We start from the raw sequence: 15,483 nt of genomic DNA, 5'->3' as shown, positions 1-15,483 counted from the left end.
GCCGATACTCCCGGAGGTTCCTCAAGGCGTATATAAGTATAAAGTAAGTATAAAGTTTATCTTATACTTACGTCTTGAGCATTGGCGGCGGCCCAGGGGGTTCACGCATGCGCAGGAAGCAGCTTGTCTCCGACGGGACTGCTTCCCTGCGCAGCCGCTGTGTATAGAGCCCACTATGCAGTTATGAATATGCATAGTGGGCAGGCTGGGCGGGGTGATGCTCTCTGGCCCTGAGCAACGCCCTAAATTCTCTTATGCAAGTAATTTGCATAAGAGCATTTAGCCATTTTACAAACAATGCAGAGGCGTACAGGGGTTAAACTAATGGCTATGTATTACTGCAATCCTCTGCTACTGCGGCATATCAGCAAGTTCTCTGGGCAGGGTCAGAGAACTTTTTCAGAGCTCTGTCCAAAAGATTGTCGGCAGAAAAAGCCTTCCTGGTCCATCCAGTCTGCCCTTTTATTAGTTTCTTATTATCTTAGGCAGGGCCAGCGTCAGCACCCGGCTTACTCGGGCAAGTGCCGGGGCCCACAGCCGCTCGAGGGGCCCCCGACACTTGCCCGAGCAGTGAGCCGGGTGCTGACGCCGGCCCTGCACATTGATAATGACAGCTACAGGGTAAAGGACCTGCCTGTCTGCTGCTGAGCCATGGGAAAGGACCTGTGGTGACATCATAAGGGGGCGGGGCTGAGAACGGGAGAGGATGCTGGTGGATGAAGGACCTGTGATCATTGTCATGTGACATGAGGGGGCGGGGCTCACCTATACCTCCCCTCTGTATGCTGGGAGTTCTCCTCTTATATCTCCTATAACAGGGGTGGGGAACCTTTTCCATGTCGAGGGCCGGTCGGGCCTTAATAAAATCATTCGAGGGCCGCACTCAATGCTATACCGTGCACGGCAGTTAATAGCGGGGGTTTGCAGCACCCGAACAAGGCAAAGTATTGTTCCCCTAATGCCCCTGCTATTGTAGTTAACCCTCTGTGATGCCCCTTGTACCTGATTTGAATCCTTAGTGATGCCCCTGGTAGCCTAGTTAACCCCCCAGCCATGTCCCTGGTAGCCTAGTTAACTCCTCAGTCATGTCCCTGGTAGCCTAGTTAACTCCTCAGTCATGTCCCTGGTGGCCTGGTTAACTCCTCAGTCATGTCCCTGGTGGCCTAGTTAACTCCTCAGTCATGTCCCTGGTGGCCTAGTTAACCCCCCCAGTCATGTCCCTGGTGGCCTAGTTAACCCCCCCAGTCATGTCCCTGGTAGCCTAGTTAACGCCTCAGTCATGTCCCTGGTAGCCTAGTTAACTCCTCAGTCATGTCCCTGGTGGCCTGGTTAACTCCTCAGTCATGTCCCTGGTGGCCTAGTTAACTCCTCAGTCATGTCCCTGGTGGCCTAGTTAACTCCTCAGTCATGTCCCTGGTGGCCTAGTTAACTCCTCAGTCATGTCCCTGGTGGCCTAGTTAACTCCTCAGTCATGTCCCTGGTGGCCTAGTTAACTCCTCAGTCATGTCCCTGGTGGCCTAGTTAACTCCTCAGTCATGTCCCTGGTAGCCTAGTTAACTCCTCAGTCATGTCCCTGGTGGCCTAGTTAACCCCTCAGTCATGTCCCTGGTAGCCTAGTTAACTCCTCAGTCATGTCCCTGGTGGCCTAGTTAACCCCCCCAGTCATGTCCCTGGTAGCCTAGTTAACCCCCCAGTCATGTCCCTGGTAGCCTAGTTAACCCCCCAGTCATGTCCCTGGTGGCCTAGTTAACCCCCCAGTCATGTCCCTTGTGGCCTAGTTAACCCCCCAATCATGTCCCTGGTAGCCTAGTTAACCCCCCCCCCCCAGTCATGTCCCTGGTGGCCTAGTTAACCCCCAGTGTCTGCCCCAAATGAAAAAAATAAACATCCCACTCACCTTTCCTCCGCTCCCACGCTGTCCAGGTCCTCTTCTCCCTCCTCTCTTCTGTGCCGGTCTTCTCCTGCAGGAGGTGCGCGATGAAATGACGTCATCGCGCGCGGCCCGCAGGAGTCAGAAGACGTGCGCCGCTCTGCGCTGGTGAGGCAGGAGCCGGCATACAACACATCTTCCTGTGTCTGTGCCAGCTCCTGCCTCACCAGCGCGGCGCACGTCACAGGAGGGCAGGAGTCAGAAGATGTACACCGCTCTGAGGGGAAGGAGCCGGCACTCACAGCATCCTCCTGGCAGCTGTCACAGACACAGGAGGATGCCGTGTGTGTCGGCTCCTTCTCCTCCAGAGCGGCGCATGTCACAGGGGAGCCGCGGGCCACATCCGGAGGGGTCAGGGGCTGGATGCGGCCCGCGGGCCGGAGGTTCCCCACCCCTGTCCTATAATGTCCACTGATCTCCCATAACAGGCTGGACATGCTGGGAGTTGGGAGTGCTCCTAGATTATGTGAGTATGATTTTATTTTTTTTAATTTTCTTGTGTTGAGGGAGAGCAGGGGGCATTACTAGGGGGGCAGAGAAGATGGCATTTCTATGGGGGCAGCGCAGGGGGCATCTATTTCGGGGCATTACTATGGGACAGCAGGGAACATTACTATGGGGGCAGGGGACATTTACTATTGGGCAGAGCAGGGGGCATTACTATGGGGGCAGAGCAGGAGACATTACTAGGGGGGCAGAGCAGGGGCATTTCTATGGGGGCAGAGCAGGAGGCATTACTAGAGGGGCAGAGCAGGGGCATTACTATGGGGGCAGGCAGAGCAGGGGGCATTACTAGGGGGGCAGAGCACTGGCATTACTATGGGGCAGTGGACATTACTATGGGGGCAGGCAAAGCAGGGGGCATTACTAGGGGGGCAGAGCAGGGGCATTACTATGGGAGCAGTGGACATTACTATGGGGGCAGAGCAGGGGACATTACTATGGGGGCAGGCAGAGCAGGGGGCATTACTATGGGGGCATGGCAGGGGGCATTACTATGGGGACAGAGGGCACTTTTACTATATGAAGGGCACAGCATTGGGACATTATTACTATATGGGGGGCACAGTACAGGACCCACAAACCTCCTTACTTCACTGCACATGACACCAAGCAGCAGAATTACTACTGTATGGGAGCCTATGGGTGGGGAAAAGGGAAGGAAGTTGCTGAAAATGTGCGGAGCCTAAGATGTTTGTCTCACAGGTTCTGAAGAGATGAATTGTAGCTTGAAGAAATCATCATGGTGGTCTGGGCCAGATGGAGAGGAAACGGAGAGCGATCGCCTCAGATCAAAGACCTCACCTGTGAGTCACTGAATTACATTTTCTTTTCGGTATTTTACTTTATTTGGTAGGTGTGCCCCGAGGTGTGCTATACAAAGGGGCCAGCTGAGTCTCTCTCGACCAAGGGCCCACAAAAACCTGGAGCCGGCCCTGATCTTAGGATAGGTGTATGATTTTCCAAGGCAGGTTTACATTCACTTATTGTAGATTTACCAACCACATCTGCTGGATTTTTGTTTCAAGCATCTACTACTCTTTCAGTACCGTAATATTTTTTCATGTTCTGCGTCTGATCTTTCCCCCAACTACAAATGTAAAAATGATTTGCTGGAGCGCCTAGCTTGTGTATACAATGTAACTTAAAGCGTAACTATAAAATATTTTGACCTTTCAGTTTTAGTTAGCTTACGTCATGATAAGAATTTTTGCAATCTACATTAATAACCTAAAATGAACAGTTTTTTAAATACATAAGGCTGACTATGCCCTTACAGCCCTCTCTGGCTCTGACTTATTTCTGCACTCCTGCTGGACACGCCCCCTCCCTGGAGATCCGTCCTGAGTGTACGGACTGTGACAGGAGCATCAGATAAGAGTCCTGACACAGAGAGAAACAAAACCTCCTCCCCCCCTCCTAGCAGCACGTTCTCCCCCCTCCCCTCACAGAGGTGACTTAGCAGAGCTGAGGGTGTTGTGTGTAAGGAGCAGCGCAGGGGAAGAGCTGGATGGAGGGACAAGTACCCAGTGCTTCACCCAGGAGGCACATGCCATCATGACTCCAATATACTGCATGAGGGAGAGTGGGTGAGTCACTGAGGGGAGGACTACAGCTGTAGTCCTTCCATAGTACATATAACACTCACTATCAGATGTCTGCAGCAGGTGCCCCCACCTCCATGGCTGACATTATCCTACAGTGTAATGAGAGCAGATGACTGTATCTAATCCCACTGTGTGTGATACCATCTGCTGGTGCTCTGTATCTAATCTTACAGTGTGATACTGTATGTTGGGGCTGTATCTGATCCTGCTATGTGTGATACATCTGCTAAGGTGCTGCTCAGTGAATGGAGGGACCCAGCCAGGGAGATGAGGGAGAGGCCACGCCCACATTCTCAGCCAGAAGAAAAAATCATTTATTCCTCTGAGCCAAATAATTCAGTGAGCGTACACGCTATCAACGCACTTTAGGGCTCTTTGTAAAGGGTAACACGAGGGCTTTTTATTTGAGGAATTTCATTTTTTGGCTACTGAAATTATAGTTGCACTTTAAATTCCTTATATATCCAGACAAGAAAAGGTAGACTCACGTTTCAGTCATAGAATTTTTTCCATTTATTCTCTGGAATTTTCACATGAGAGTTCATGCTGGTAGCTGTGGGCTCTCTTGGGTGTGCATTGAACGGAGTGGGTGTTCCTTACTGCCGTGACGTTTCGGGGTTGCCCCCTTACTCATGCGTGACGGCCGCGCACCGCTATTCCACGCAGCGATGTGCAGTCGGTGCCCGATAATTTTAGGTTGAACCTAAATAAACGATCAGCCGATGACACGATCACCGGCTTATGGTTGTCTCTATTCCATGGAGCGATAAACGGCCGAATGGGGCCGATTCGTCTGATTATTGCTCCGTGGAATAGGCCCCTATGTTACCCTGTTCCTTCTGAGACCAAAGTCACATGATCTGTCTTTTCTGTTGCCAGACAAGCTGTAACACCTCATCTACTCATCTCTAACCCTGCCCACTACTGACATCACACCAATTAGTGAGCACCTGGCCAAGGGGCGAGGAAACAACAGAACAGTGACAGCCTCCAGAGCAGTATAGGGGAACCTCTCTAGAGGCTGTCACTTTAATCTATGTAGATAGATAGGTGGTCCAGGGTAAGCCTGACTGTCACTGTCAAGGGTTAATTATTTACCTCAGTTTGGAAGTTAGAGAATGCCAGTAGTGCTAGCACACACTGCTAGTTGGCCAGTAGTGAAGGAGTTAACAGAGCTGTGCTGTGCATGCTGGAAGATGAGGGGCATAAAAGAATTAGGAAGGGAGTCCAGTCAGTACATTGTGAGGTAAAATGAAGCAAGGTCCTGGTGTCTGAGGTAGAAAAAGTGACAGAGACAGATTTATGTAAAAACAGCAGCCAGAGATAATAGCACAGGTGCTGGATTTGCCACAAGGGGAGAGAATTCAGCCCAGTGGGAATCAGATGGATTACAGAATAGGACTGGTGAGACTTAGGTACCTGTAAGTATCTCCACTGTAAGAGGAAGCCAGACTGTGTGGGTGCTGGGAAGCATTTCATCGTTGTCACCACTAATATTTCTTTTAGTTGGAGTTTACTGTATATACCTTAACCCCTTAAAGGGGTAGTCCACCCAAAAATTTTTTCTTTCAAATCAACTGGTGCCATGAAGTGCCAGAGATTTGTAATTCACTTCTATTAAAAAATCTTAAGTCTTCCAGTACTTATCAGCTGCTGTGTGTCCAGCAGGAAGTGGTGTTTTCTTTCCTGTCTGACAAAGTGCTCTCTGTTGCCTCCTTTGTCCATGTCAGGAACTGTCCAGAGCAGTAGCAAATCCCCATAGAAAACCTCTCCTGCTCTCCAGACTAGAAATAATACAACTTCCTGTTGGGCATACAGCAGCTGATAAGTACTGGAAGGCTTGAGATTTTTTAATAGAAGTAAATTACAAATCTCTGGCACTTCATGGCAGCAGTTGATTTAACCCTTAGGGGACACAGCCAGTTTTCATTTTTGCGTTTTCGTTTTTCCCTCCTCGTGTATATAAGGCCATAGCGCCTGCATTTTTCCACCTAGAGACCCAAATGAGCCCTTATTTTTTGCGCAACTAATTGTACTTTGCTAAGGCAGATGTAATTTTTGCCTAAAATGTGCCGGGAAACCAGAAAAAAATTATATGTGTGGTGAAATTGAAAAAAAAAACGCATTTCTTTTATTTGGGGGAAATGTGTTTTTACGCCATTCGCCCTGGGGTAAAACTGACTTGTTATGCATGTTCCTCAAGTCGTTACGATTAAAACGATATGTAACATGTATAACTTATATTGTATCTGATGGCCTGTATAAAATTCAAACCGTTGTTAACCAATATACGTTCCTTAAAATCGCTCCATTCCCAGGCTTATAGCGCTTTTATCCTTTGGTCTATGGGTCTGTGTGAGGTGTCATTTTTTGCGCCATGATGTGATCTTTCTATCGGTACCTTGATTGCGCATATATGACTTTTTGATCGCTTTTTATTACAATTATTCTGGATTTGATGCGACCAAAAATGCGCAATTTTGCACTTTGGGATTTTTTTGTGCTGACGCCGTTTACCGTGTGAGATCAGGAATGTGATTAATTAATAGTTCGGGCGATTACGCACGCGGCGATAGCAAACATGTTTGTTTATTAATTTATTTATTTATTTTTATTTATAAAATGGGGAAAGGGGGGTGATTCAGACTTTTATTAGGGGAGGGGGTTTTGTGTTATTAAAAATACTTTTTTCTTTTACTTTAGACATATACTAGAAGCCCCCCTGGGGGGCTTCTAGTATATGCACTCTGATCTCTCATAGAGATCCATGCAGTATAGTTATACTGCATGAATCCATGAGATCGGTGTTCTATTACTTTTGGCTGCTGCAGCCAAAAGCAATAGAATGCCGAGCCGGGATCAGCGCCATTACGGAGCAGACCCCGGCCCGGTATGGATGCAGGGATCGCCCCCCCGCAATCGCGCCGCAGGGGGGCGATCCCCCCACTAGACCACCAGGGATGCATATCAGGAAGTATTTAGAAGCAGCTGTCAACTTTGACAGCTGCTTCTAAGTACTTAATTAGCGGGCACGGCGATCGGACCGTGCCCGCTAATAGCCGCGAGCCCGGGCTACACGCGGCACCCGGGATCGCGGCAGTTCAGAGGGTGGTCGCCGCGCGACCCCCTCTGAACTCCCATAGCGGCACGAGGACGTTCAATAACGTCCTGGTGCAGCTATGGGTTAAAAGAAAAAAAATTTGGGTGAACTACCCCTTTAAGGAAGCATGACGAGTGTACCCGTCATGCGGCCGTAAGGGGTAAACAGAGAGTGCTACCGGCGTGAGCCCTCTCTGCAGCCCGCGCTCCCCGGTTGCTATGTGCAGCCAGGGACCGCAGGTATTAGCCGCTGCGGACGGCTGATTAACTATTCAAATGCAGCGGTCAAAGCTGACAGCTGCATTTGGATAGTATATGTGGCCCCTGTCCCTGGTGTCTAGTAAGGGATCACCCCCACCCCCCGTGATGCGATTGCGGAGGGGAGATCCGTTGTAATGAGCCGGCCGGGGCTCAGCGTCGAAATGGCGCTGATCCCGGCTCGGCAATCTATTTAGATGGTCTGCAGCAGACCATTATAATAGAGCACTGATCTGATGGATCATTGCTCTATTATATACACAGCATTGATCTCAATGGGAGATCAGTGCTGTGTGTATAGAAGTCCCCCAGGGGGCTTCTAATTACTGTTAGTGAAAATAAAATAAAGTGTTTTTATTAATAAAATAAAAAAACCTCCCCTAATAAAAGTTTGAATCACCTCCCTTTTCCCATTTTATAAATAAAAATAAATAAATAAATAAACATGTTTGTTATCACCACGTGCTTAATCGCTCAATCTATTAATTTGTCCCACTTATGATCTTGTATGGTAAACGGCGTAAGCGCAAAGAAATCCCAAAGTGCAAAATTGCACATTTTTGGTTGCATCAAATCCAGAAAAAATTGTAATAAAAAGCGATCAAAAAGTCGCATATGTGCAATCAAGGTACAGATTAAAAGAACACATCATGGGGCAAAAAATGACACCTCACACAGCCCCATAGACTAAAGGATAAAAGCGCTATAAGCCTGCGAATAGAGCGATTTTAAGGAACATATATTTGTTAACAATGGTTTGAATTTTTTACAAGCCATCAAATAAAATAAAAGTTATACATTAGATATTGTTGTAATCGTACCGACTTGAGGAACATATATAACATATCAGTTTTTCCATAGGACACACGGCGTAAAAACGAAGCCCCCCCCCCAAAGAAAAAGAATTGAGTTTTTTTAAATTTCACAGCGCAAAACTTTTTTTTTCTTGTTTCGCAGCATATTTTATGGAAAAATTCAGCCTGTCATTGTAAAGTACAATTAGTGACGCAAAAATAAGGGCTGTAGGTGTAAAAATGCAAGTGCTATGGCCTTTTAGGCACAAGGAGGAAAAAAACTAAAACGCAAAAACGAAAATTAGCCCGGTCCTTAATGGGGTTAATAAATCCTGTTAGACTGCACTATAATGGAGCCTGTTTAACTTCATGACGTGTGCTATATAGAGGATAAACTTAAAGTGTTACTGTCGTTATAACTTTAAAAATTTAAATCAACAGTAGATGTGATATAGTTTGTACTTTATATGCATTATTATTTTTTTTAGTTATCATGGAAAACACGGCACTTCCTGTTTTCTGACTCTTTTTTTTCTCCATCAAAAAACAGGAAACAGTCACAAAACAGTACGTCCTGTGCATCCCAGGCCATCTGAACGTTCTCAGCGAAAATGCAGTCATACGATTGATGGACACAGTGAGCCGGGACACTCCACTGGCCGGAATTCCTGTGTTTAGTCTCTTTTTTTTTTTTCAACCAGCACAAGTGAGACAATCTGCCTTCCAGAGACTGGACCTGGATTTCTGGTAAGTTCAGCTTTGTTTTACAGCATGATAACAACAAAAAAAAAGAATGAATGTATATTGCAAACTTGCTTTATATCCCATTTACTGTTGATTTAGAAAGTTATAACGACAGTGACACTTTAACCCCTTAAGGACCGGGCCTGAAATGGCCTTAAGGACCGGAGCAAATTTTATGAATATGACCTGTGTCACTTTATTCATTAATAACTTCCCCTGAGTACGAAAATACCCCACATGTGGATATAATGTGCCATATGGGCAGAGGGCAAGCCACCAAAGGGACAGAGCGCCATTTAGAGGCTGGAATGGAGGATCGAGGCCATGTCGCAATTACAAAGCTCCTGTGCTGCCAGGACAGTAGAAACCCCCACAAGTGACCCCATTCTGGAAATTACACCCCATAAGGAATCTAACAAGGGGTGCAGTGAGCATATGGACCCCACTGGTAACAGGCACATATGTAGAATATGTGGTGTGAAAATAAAAAATACAATTTTTTTCATTTTCACGTCCCAAATGTGGCTGTCACCAGGGGACCATATCCCCGCTGCCCCCCTTGTTAGATTACTTATGGGGTGTAGTTTCCAGAATGGGGTCACTTGTGGGGGTTTTCTACTGTCCTGGCCGCACAGAGGCTTTGTAATTGCATCATGGCAAGCCTCTAATTGGAATGGCGGCCATACCTTAGCTGGGGAAAAGGGACAATTTTAATTTATTTGGGGGTAATATGGCAATTATTAGTTTATAAGGTTGAAAATGACAGGTGTCCATCAAATTCAACCTGTGTTGATCCAGAGGAAGGCAAAAAACCCTTGTGAGGCAAACGACAGGAGCCTCATCACAGGGGAAAAATTCCTTCCCGACTCCATAATGGCGATCAGAATAATCCCCGGATCAAAGTGACCCCTGAAATAGGAATAAGGGACAGAATTTAGATAATGTAGAACTCCAATGACGTGTAGTACGCCTTGAAGCAATCCAGTATGCAGAGGCCGGGGGGATCAGGAAGGACACCATTTTCCAGTGTGACACCTGTCCTGTGTGACCCCTGTTACGCCACACTCTGCACTTCTTCTGGGGTCTCCTATTTTCCAGTGTGGGGGACGTCGCCTGGAAAATGTTGCCCGGGGGCGATACGGGGTCCTTCATATCCAGAAGCACTGGGTCAGCTCCATGGCTGCTAAATATTAGGGCTTTATTACTGCTTCTGATATTTTCGGATTGTGCCGCAAGCTACAGTAGCTCGGGCAGCAAGGGACCGGAAGAGGGGGTGCTGGTATAAAAGTTATCCCCGTACAGGTGGTGACCTTTATCCAGCAGTGGGAAGATCAGTTCCCAAATGATCTCCCCACTAACTCGGAGGATGGGGCAGGATTCTGGTGTCCCTTCCTTCATACACTCTAAGGGTACGTGAACACTGCAGAATGGCGAAGGATAACCCTTTGTGCATTCCGCAGCTGGCACCCGCCCGCGGACTGATGGAGGCGCGCGTCTCCGCTCGAGTCACACTCCATTCTATGCACGGGTGGATTCCGCCCTCTGTCCAAAGAATGAACGTGTTCATTCTTTGGACGGACGATGGAATCCGCACATGCATAGAATGGAGTCTATGACATAGGCGGAGACGCGCGCCTGCATCAGTCCGCCGGCGGGTGCCAGCTGCGGAAAGCACAAAGGGTTATCCTTCGCTATTCCGCATTGTGCACTTACCCTAAATCTGTAAGTGTACCCTGAGGTACTCTCACAGAGTTTGCAGAATTTTGCGCCATACCGTGATCTCTTATTGGGACGGTACTGGCAGAAAAGACATGTCTGGGAGGCAACATACGCTACGCTACCCCCAGATACGTCATTGGATGATGAGGATGAATGGAGGAAAAAAGGATCCCCCCCATTCATCCTCACTGGCTCTTTCGGTGTCGGAGGCAATAATAGCGTATGCGTCCGCCACCGAAAACACCCTGGGGGCTATCTTTATACGGGGACTAGTATATGGGGTATGTAAATGTGTACTGGTGTAGTGTAAAACTTTATTTCGTGTAGTGTAATGTAGTGTTTTTTACGTTTTTTATTTAACAGTAAGAAAAAAACCTACGCCAACAAAGGAGTTGCTAATAAATACCGTACATAAGTGTGCGGCACTTATCAGCAGAAAGTGGCGGTAGGATATAGGGGGGAAAAAAAGCACCTACGCCAAAAAGGAGGAGTTGCTGATCAGCGGCGCACTTTCGTGCGATGCTGATCAGCACTCAGCGGCGGTAGGGTGCGGAAAAAAAAAAAAAAAAAAAAGCTGTCTTCAACCCTATAGTTACTGATAAGTGTATTATTAGCCACTAGGGGGCAGTAGAAGGCAAAAATCCGAAGACAAACAACGGGAGCCGGAAAAAGCCGAAGTTGAAGCGCCGGAAAAACCCGAAGATGAAGCGCCAGAAAAAGTTGTACACAGCCACCCGGAAGAAGACGCCGTGGGACCCGGAAGACACCGATCCGGACGTTGGGATCAGGTGAGTATGGGCTAATACCTGCTCTGAACACCTTAGCTACATAGCTGAGGTGATCAGAGCAGGTATCTTTACACTTTTTAGACTAATATCGCCGTGATCGGCCGGCCGATCACGGCGATTGGTACGTGGCACCGTGGCCACCATTACTTTTAACAGTAATGGCGGTCGGTGCTGTCTCGGACAGCACCGACCGCCCTTGCTTACCGGGTCATCGGGTTACAGATGACCCGGAAAGCTGTAGATTACTGTTATTGGCTGATCCGAACTGATCAGCCAATAGCAGTGATCGTCGGCACGGGGGGGGTGGGGGGGGTGGGGGGGTGGGGAGTTAACCACCCCCCGTGCCGACAGAGAGAGATGGCCTGCTATGTATTATAGGGCCGGCGTACCGGTACGTCATGGGTCCTTAAGTGACAGGGATCCATTACGTACCGGTATGTCATAGGTCCTTAAGAGGTTAAGGACCTGACCCAAGGCACCTCCCCAATTCCCTCAGAATCTCAAAGAAATCACAATATTCCACATGGCCATACCATGAGAGTGGCTGTGGATAACAGATAACTAGTTTGTTTACAGTGTAAAACAGAAGCAGATTGAGCCAACGATGGGCAGGTACTTGGCAGTTGGCTCTGAGGTGCAATGCATGCTGGGAAATGCTAGACAGACGATGGCTCAAAATACTCCAGATGACTTGTTGAGTAAGACCAGCTAGGTTTGGAAACATTTAATTTTTTAGCTCTATAGTGGAATACCCCACTATAGAGAGAGACTCCCAGAAAAGGGGAAGATCTCTGTCAAATCTACCAGGCACTCCACAGTCCGCTTTCCCAATTCCTGGGTTTCTATCCACAGCTAAGTGGTAACAAAAATACAACAGAACAAAAAAGGAGAGGAGTGAATCAGTTTGGATGGCTAGCTGAAAGTACTTAAAGGACAAGTGCCATGAAAAACTTTTTCCCAGTAATTGAAGCACATTGCAAAGTTATATAACTCTGTAATATGCTTCAATCACCTATCTGCCTCCCTTCCCTGTCTTTTCCCCCCTCCACCCCCCACCAGGAAGTGTCCTAACTCACACAGACCTAATGACTGTCGTCACCGAGCTCTTCTCTCAGCTCCTTCTCCTGTTACACTAGCCTCCCCCTCCCCTGCCTTGTCAGGTGACAGCTTGCTCAGCTCCCATTGGCTGAACAACTGCAAGCCATCACTTGTCACATCTCACTTGCTTATCTTCCCTCCGACTGACTCCGGCACATAGGCAGCTCCCCCCTCCCCTCATACCCTCTCTCCTGCTGCCCTGGACTCAGTGAAGGAGTCATGTCACTAGAGAAGATAAGCTGAGCAAGCAGAGTCACCTGACAAGGAGGGGGAGGGGGAGGCTGGTGTAACAGGACCTAGAGCAGCCCTCCTGCTGATGACTCATCCTCACAAGAAGGAGCTGCCTGGTGACGGTGACGACAGTAATCAGGTCTGTGTGAGTCAGGACACTTCCTGGTGGGGGGTGGAGGGGGGAAAAGACAGGGAAGGGAGGCAGATAGGTGATTGAAGCATATTACAGAGTTATATAACTTTGTAATGTGCTTCAATTACTGGGAAAAAGTTTTTCATGGCACTTGTCCTTTAATGTGAGGAATAAAGGGCCCATTCTACAGAGCAGCTGCCACTGATCCATCCAGGGTGCTTGCTGTCTAATGCTGTGTTTACACGGAACGAAAATTCGTCCAATCGATCGTTTAACGATTTTGAAGCAACAATTTGGTTTTTATAACGAGCAGTGTTTAGATGAATAAATAGATGAAAATTGTTATAAAATTTATAAGAAGAGTAGTTATTGCGATCATTTTTAAGATCGCTTAAGCCCAACTTTCACATAGGGTGAATCTTTGAAAGACTGTTTACACGAAGCGATCTGCTATTTTTTAGCAAACGACTATTTGAGAACATGTTCAAAGATCAAAATGAACGATTTTTTGCTCGTCGCTTGATCGTTTGTTGTGTTAACACGGAGTAGTTATTGCTAAAAAATTCAGACGATAATCATTCCTTGTAAACGCAGCATAACTTGATATATTTATCATGTGTATTTAAAGTGACTGTATCACCAGGCCCAGGCTGATGCACTGGAGGCGGCCCGACCTACCCCCAGTGGGAAGAAACCCCAGCCCCTCTATAATAGGGTTCCATTAATTCTAATGAAGTCACGTCATGGAGGGGCTGGGGTTTCTTCCCATTGGGGGTGGGTCGGCCCTGGTGGTACAGTCACTTTAAAGTGTCAGGGAGTTCTCTGATGTCCCTTCCTAAAAGTACTTCAGCTAGTTTTTCAGCTGTAGGCTGGGACAGGGTCAAGCTTCAATGACATGGCCAGAACACCCCTTGTGGCTATCATGGCATGAAACAGCTTCTGCACAGAAAAAAGTGCATTGTAGGAGGCGAATAGTCACTATATATGTCAAATGGTAGAGCCTAAAAGACCAGATACATCCCCTCCAGTCCTAAACACAAAATATACAATATATTGCAAAATAATTCAGAACTGACTGCATTTACATGTTCTGTATTCTGTCCATGAAACACGGACGGTGAATGCCTCCCCTAGACAGTTTCCCTGCACGGCAGGTGTGGCTCAGTTATTACAGTGCTGATCCCAGCAGTGTTTCCCTGATCCCGGCATGATATTGATACATCATGCTATGCAGGGAAACAGTCCAGGACAGGCATTCACCTCTGTGTCGTTCCCAAAAAAGTGAGCCCTTTCCAAGCAGATCCTTAAAGGGGTAGTTCAACAGAAAAAAAAAATTCTTTCAAATCAACTGTAATCAGATTTGTAATTTACGCTGTAATATTCTAATACTTCTCATCTGCTGTATGTCCTGGAAGTTGTGTATTCTGTCCAGTTTGACACAGTGCTCTCTGCTGCCACCTCTGTCCCTGACAGGAACTGCCCAGAGCAGCAGCAATATCCCATGGAAAATCCCTCCTGCTCTCCAGACTGGAAAGAATAGCACATCCAGCAGATGATAAGTACTGGAAGACTTTAGATTTTTTTTTTTTTTTTATTACAAATCTGTGGCACTTTCTGGCACCAGTTGATCTAAAAGAAAAAAATAATTAGCTGAACTACCCCTTTAATATTTTGCATTGTACAGAACTAACGCCATCACATACGCCCTTCAGTGGGCCCCTTCCGGAGGGGACAATAACAATTACTCATCCTCTATGACAGGTCTTTTTAATCTGTCACCCAAGGGCACAGACAGACCAGACTACAAGTCCCAGCATGCCGTGCTCAGTTCCAGCGTCCCATTGTTCATGCACACAACAACATAACGTACTATGGGGTGTTTATCCGCAGCCCTCACCTGTACAATGGTGATATACCACTAGCGAAGGGAATTATAGCCTGGGTAACCCCACACACACGCCTCTCCACAGGCCGGAAGTAGCCTCCTTTGTATATCATACACTTCCGGTTTTGCGTTCCAAAGCTTCTCACCTTTCTCAGCTCGCATTTCCGGTAAGAGTCTGTGATCATGTAACAGCAGGATGTAACAGCATGTAACCCTGCAGTTCCTGCAATGACCACACGATGGCAACAGTCTTATTCACACGCGGGAGAGGAGGACGATGTACGTTGGATAGGGATTAGGGGGCAGTGCAGTAGTTATATACTATGTATATATATATATATATATATATATATATATATATATATAACTACTGCACTGCCCCCAATTTCCCATTTCATGCACATCGTCTCCCTCTCGTTTACATATAATGGCGTATCTTTTGGGATTTGTGAAAATGTTTTGGACACTGTGCTGCCGCATTATGGCTGTCTCTATGACCCTATAGAGGCACAGCATGGGGGTCTATACCTGGCACTCATCACATAATACAGGGGTGACAGTGGCTGCCCTCTTCTGTGGCCATGTATTGATATGCAGGGGAAGGTTTGTACAAACATTTGGTTCCCCTATTTTGAAGGGGAAGTGACGTCACGTGCTTCCCTCAGAACATCTATCTACAATGTTCTGGAATCTGCC

At 47.3% G+C, this 15,483-nt stretch overlaps 1 protein-coding gene across 1 annotated transcript in view; it reads right to left on the bottom strand.

Moving 5' to 3' along the window:
* LOC138798696 (oocyte zinc finger protein XlCOF29-like) overlaps positions 1 to 14,894 on the bottom strand; it is a 34,377-nt gene extending 19,483 nt beyond the window's left edge. The window contains exon 1 of the mRNA XM_069979243.1: positions 14,800 to 14,894. The gene's annotated coding sequence lies outside the window, so the exon portion shown is untranslated. The remainder of the gene's footprint in view (positions 1 to 14,799) is intronic.
* Positions 14,895 to 15,483: the final 589 nt, after the last annotated feature.

This window comes from Dendropsophus ebraccatus, chromosome 8, assembly GCF_027789765.1.
Source record: "Dendropsophus ebraccatus isolate aDenEbr1 chromosome 8, aDenEbr1.pat, whole genome shotgun sequence".
NCBI classification, from domain to species: domain Eukaryota; kingdom Metazoa; phylum Chordata; class Amphibia; order Anura; family Hylidae; genus Dendropsophus; species Dendropsophus ebraccatus.
This window is presented reverse-complemented; position numbering and strand designations above follow the sequence as displayed.